The sequence below is a fragment of the Nanorana parkeri genome, unplaced genomic scaffold (assembly GCF_000935625.1).
Source record: "Nanorana parkeri isolate BGI_ZX_2015 unplaced genomic scaffold, ASM93562v1 scaffold155, whole genome shotgun sequence".
NCBI lineage: Eukaryota > Metazoa > Chordata > Amphibia > Anura > Dicroglossidae > Nanorana > Nanorana parkeri.
The window spans coordinates 617,683-624,079 of NW_017306423.1; positions in this window are offsets into that span (position 1 = coordinate 617,683).

Consider the following 6,397-nt stretch of genomic DNA (forward strand, 5'->3'; position numbering starts at 1 on the left):
ATACATACATATATATATACATATATATATATATATATATACATATACATACACACTGCATACACATCATACTGTATATATACACACACACACACACACACACTTACACTATATCCTTACAGAAAGTCATTATTTAGGATCACTTTATAGTCTTAGAAAGATTCAATCGTGGGTATTTATCAAAAATGGAGCAGTTGCGCATAGTAACCAATCATCTTCTTACTTCAGGTGATGGTTCTGTTAAGATTTGAGAAGCTGATTGGTTGCCATTGGCGACTGCTCCAGATTCTGTCCCAGTTTTGGTAAATCCCCCCCCCCCCCGGGTATATGATGACATTACACACAGAGATTTACTAGATATCCGTAGAAATGCCTTATATATGATGACGTTGCATTCGTATGATTTCATTGGATATGTTAGAACTACACATGTGGGATTCCGCTCATTTCATTGGAGCTTTCTGTATAGAATTGTATTATGAATGCAATGTGATCCTTAGGATCCTCTTGTATGTGATTGCATCCCATTTGTTGGATTTTATTGTATAGGATTTCCTGGACTATGATTACATTTTATCTATAGGAAATTCCTGGGTATCATCCCCCTCATAGAAAGTTCTAAGAATCACCGCTCTCCATCCATAGGAATTCCCGGGTATCATTCCCCTCCATCCATAGCAATTCCTGGGTATCATTCCCCTCCATCTATAGCAATTCCCGGGTATCATTCCCCTCCATCCATAGCAATTCCTGGGTATCATTCCCCTCCATCTATAGCAATTCCCGGGTATCATTCCCCTCCATCCATAGCAATTCCTGGGTACCATTACCCTCCATCCATAGCAATTCCTGGGTATCATTCCCCTCCATCCATAGCAATTCCCGGGTATCATTCCCCTCCATCCATAGCAATTCCTGTGTATCATCCCTCTCCATCCATAGGAATTCCCAGGTATCATCCCTCTCCATCCATAGGAATTCCTGGGTATCATCCCCCTCCATTCATAGGAATTCCTGGGTATCATTCCCCTCCATCCATAGGAATTCCTTGGTACCATTACCCTCCATCCATAGCAATTCCTGGGTATCATTCCCCTCCATCCATAGGAATTCCTGGGTCTCATCCCTCTCCATCCATACGAATTCCTGGGTATTATCCCCCTCCATCCATAGGAATTCCCGGGTATCATTCCCCTCCATCGATAGGAATTCCTGGGTATCATCCCCCTTCATCCATAGGAATTCCCAGGTATCATCCCTCTCCATCCATAGGAATTCCTGGGTATCATCCCCCTCCATCCATAGGAATTCCTGGGTACCATTCCCCTCCATCTATAGCAATTCCCGGGTATCATTCCCCTCCATCCATAGGAATTCCTTGGTATCATCCCCCTCCATCCATAGGAATTCCTGGGTATCATTCCTCTCCATCCATAGGAATTCCTGGGTATCATCCCCCTCCATTCATAGGAATTCCTGGGTACCATTACCCTCCATCCATAGGAATTCCTGGGTACCATTACCCTCCATCTATAGCAATTCCTGGGTATCATCCCCCTCCATTCATAGGAATTCCCGGGTATCATCCCCCTCCATCTATAGGAATTCCCGGGTATCATCCCCCTCCATCCATAGGAATTCCTGGGTATCATTAACCACCATCATAGAAAGTCCTGGGTATCATCCCCCTCCTTTCACAGGAATTCCTGGGTATCATATCCCTATATCCATAGAAATTCCTGAAAACCATCCCCCACCATCATAGGAATTCCAGAAAACCATCACCCACCATCATAGGATGTTCTGGGAATCATCCCCCTCCATCCATAGAAATTCCTGAGCATTGTTACCTTCTATCATAGGAAGTCCTGGGTATCACCCCCCTACATCCGTAGGAATTCCTGAGAACCATTACCTACCATCATAGGATGTTCTGGGAATTGTTCCCCTCCTCACATTGGAATTGCTAGATATCATACACCTCTATCCATAGGAATTCTTGTATATCATACAATCCCATCCATAGAGATCCCCGGGAAGGATTCTGATGGATGCAGAGTAAGTCCCCTCCATCCATCAGAATTCCTGAGTATCATATCATTTCATCCATAGGAATTCCTGGGTATCATTCCCATAGGTAATGTAGTAACCCTGCCTCATAGTCTATCTCACTGCTCCTGTTTAGCATTGCCTTGCTGTGGGACAGAATTGAGAAACGTCCCCCATTCCCCCATCTTATAATTTGTTTCTTCTTTCTAGAGTCCCTGAAGGAGGCCCTGTTCCTTCATCACAGGGTGGAGTCATCAGATATGGTGGCAGCACCGACTCCACTGTTTCACAAGGAGGAAGTACAAAACCATCAGAGAAAAAAAGGGAACACCAGCCATCTAGATCTTCCGTTGTTCCCACCTCCCAACATCGATCTTCACACACTTCTTCCAGTGGGGCCTTAGATCTTCAAGCTGTGGTCGGAAGGCCCAGCTCATCTATTTCCGGAGTGACCGTCCCGATACGTTTGGATGCTTTGTCCTATCTGCTTAATAGCGCAGTCATGGGAAACAACAGAATGCCTTCCCAAATGCCGCACTACCCCCCTACATATCCTATGTGCTCTTACCCCCAGATGGGTTGTTCTCCCTATGGCTTATGCATGGGTTCACAATATTGCTCCTCAGCCTTCACAAACCAATATCCATCATACCAGGCAGGGTTTATGCCTTTTGGAAACCAGCAAAGTATGCAGCCATGCCAGCAGCAAGTGCCCAACTTTAACCAATGCATGAGTGATACTTCACAAATTCAGAACATAGGCCCTTCTTCCAGTTTTAACCCCCAAAGTGGAATGGCCTTTAATCCCTCTGAAACGGCCTTTAACTCTACAGGAATGACCATGAATGCCGCCGGACCTAGCTCAGCTCAATACAGTAATGCAACTACTCAATCCAATCCTAGCAACTGGGCCAAAAAACCCTATGAGAAAGCTGAAAGCAGTGAAAGGTTCGGAAGCAATGATAGGTTTGGAAGCAACTGGAACAACTCTGCCAATAGTGAGAAGCAAAGCTCTCCCCGGAGAGGTTTTGGGAGGTTTGGAGATAGAAAGAATGAAGATAGCTGGTCCAATAGACAACAATCCAGCAACTTTGGCAGAGGTTCCACTAGGGGCAGAGGAAACTTTGGTGGCTCATCTTGGCGAGATAATTCTAAAGGACAGGATAAAGAATGGACCTTCGGAGACAGGTCCCGTGACGTAGATTTTAGCAGCAAGAGGAGATTCGGTGAGAATACAGAAAGGTTTCAAGACCGAGGAAGCTTTTCTAAACGTGGTCGATGGCCGGGTGGAAGAGGCAGAGGTGGAGAAAGCCCAGACCCTTGGCAACAGAAAAACAAGGAAAAGGACCCACCAGTATGGCCCAGTACATCCGATACACCAGGACGCTTTGGCCTGGAAAGCAAACCATCTGTTCCGTCCAGCGGTGGAGATGAAGACTGGGAGACAGATTACCCAGGGGAAACCACGGCTTCTAAATTGAGCGATGCTTCCAGCAAACCAGACATGCAATCGCCAGTGCCTTCCTCCCCTAAAAGCACCCATGAAACAGTTAACAAATCTAGTCAGGTCCTAGAGGTAGCTGAAGTTTTTGCTGCAAGTCCCGAGACAGAAGAGCCACAAACAGATTCCAGTTCTGGAAAAGGCACGGCAACAATTGAGCCAGAAGCCAAGGCAGAAGAACAAGATTCCACTTCCAGCCCAGTTATCTCTGCTGACGATCAGCAGAATGAGGAAATCTACACTTTCATCGTCACCGTGGAAGGAGAAGATAACAAAGGTGTTTTGTTGGAGGTCAACGCAGAAAGTCTTTAAGCAGGGCGGGGCCTCGGTCCTGAAATGCCATTGTGTTTTGTCATCTCCCAGCTTGATGCTTTTATTTTTTAATTTTGTCTCTTTTAAGCATATTTTCCCACAACTTTTTGGGGATGGCTGCTATGGCCGGAGTCACTATATTTATGGATGAGACTTTTGGCTCATAAACCTACGTGGCCACCTTATCAATCTATTGCAAACCTTATAACATAAAGTTGGTTGTGACCTCTCAAATGGAACTTGTTAATCCAGTTCAAAGGTGCAGTTGACTTTGAAAGGTCATAACCAACTTTATGTTTTTCAATTTTGAAGTAGACGTGTTGGACCTAATGGCCACCTTCTCACTAACTGTCATAGCAACCAACCTTCTAAAAATACTTATTTCTATAAAAGGATTATTTTCTCTTGGATTTGACAATTACTTTTCTCATTTTTATGTTGCCAGATAAACCAAAAATGTGCATTTATCCTTTTACCTTTGAGGTCAATCTTTGGTTCTAGGATTTAACATTTTGTGTCCCTTTCTTCGCAGTATGGTTGTTCATTTGGTGGCCTTTAATCTTACATATTACCATAAAGAAAGATTTCTTCTCTTTGAGCTTGATTTCAATACCAGAGAGTGCCCTGTACTGTGTAGTTAGGGAGAAAAGAAGACATATGCCTAGGAGGAAGCTTTTTTGGAAACTTTTTGTGCAAGTATTTTTCGACTCTTTAAAAGAGCCGGGCTGCATTTTCTATATGCTGATAATGGAACTGGTGAAAGCATTCGGCTCCCTTGTATATGACTTCGCCTTGCCTAAACGAGCAATTCAGCTACTTCGCACATCAATCAATATTGCTTAGGGGACACACAAGTTCCTGTCAATCAGACATTTTACCCCGTTTTTAGGTTCCATTATGACCAAGAGGTGTCAGATAATCCTAACATCCCAATTTTGAAGTCATGCTCCATCTTGATGTCACAATATTTAACATCATTTGATACATGTGTGCGTACAAACAGACCACCATCCAATGTGGGGTCAATAGTAATATATGGAGTAAGGATATGGTATTGTAAAGCAACATTTCTAGAGCTGAAGGTCTGCTGGTTTTTGGTTCTCGGGATCATTTTGCAGGCCTTGATTGTCACCTAGTGTGCAGTTACACATATATGGGCAATGTATCCAGTATTGAAGATGGCCAATGTATCCAGTATTGAAGATGGCCAATGTATCCTGTATTGAAGATGGCCAATGTATCCTGTATTGAAGATGGCCAATGTATCCTGTATTGAAGATGGCCAATGTATCCTGTATTTAAGAGCTCACATCAAAGTAAAGGGTGAGACCACCCAAAACTGATATTTACACAGTTGACGAAAACTCCTCCCAGTTTTTGTACTTTGCGTAGTAAGATTCCCAAGGCCATTGAAGAGGAGTCTCATCGAAAATGGGTTCCAAGGGAGGAGACCTCGCCCTGCTTGACATTTCAGTTTGAGAATGCCTCAGAAGGAGTGAGTCTCCCCACTGCAGCAGCAAGATACCTGCGAATCCAAGGTGCGGTGGGCATGCCTTAGGTAGGTTGTACAACCTCAGGCCCAGTAGATGCAGCTTATCGGCGAATGCCAAGGGATATAACTTTCGTTTTGGGTTAGGTAGGGTGTTTACATTTTAAAGGACAGATGTGCTAAACTGACTTATTGCCAAGCTAACTACACATCCCACCTTCACCCTACCCTCCCCAGTTCCACATGCACCACCTCAAAGAGTCGTTTACATCAAGACTGGTAAAACCCGTTTGCACACAGTGAGGGAGATTTATCAAAACTGGAGCAGACAAAATCATGAGCAGGTGCCCATTGCAACCAATCAGCTTCTCCAGTTTGTTCCGTTAAGATTTGAAAATGAAAGAGAGAAGCTGATTGGTTGCTGTGCACAAGATTTTGTCTGCTCCAGTTTTGATAAAGTGCCCTCTCTGTCTCCATAGGCTTGAATGGAGCCTTAGGCCAAGTCTTGATGTATGACCCGTTAAAGCCTATGGGGGGCACAGTGTAGCCATGGCCAACACTGAACAGGTTTTTACCAGACAAGATTGAAGGCCATGATTTTGGAACTAAGGTAAAGAAGCACCTATGGAGGATGGGGGATAGTTTTGGTAGACTTAACGGATGTTGGTCTGTTTAGCAAAAGTTAGTTGAAAGGTATGGCTGTCCTGTAAGACAATTCAGCGGCGTTCATAACACCAAAGCCTGCTTCATATGATTACGTTTACCTGTCATGACGAATATCTCCATTTTCCAACGGAGGGATTATGACATTATATTAATACCAGAGCTGCAGTCTACAGCTTCATTCTCAGTTTCATGTTTCCACTTGTCAGGATTAGACTACTGCCCCCGTTTTATTGTTTCATCTGACAAGTCTGGATTGTTGCACTTCCAGTTTTCATGTAGAAAGGTGGACGTCAGTTTGTATTATGACTTGGGAAATTTTCCTGTGTTCTTTGCATGTTTTATTCTTACTTTGCCCTTATCTGTCAGCGTGTAACAGACAT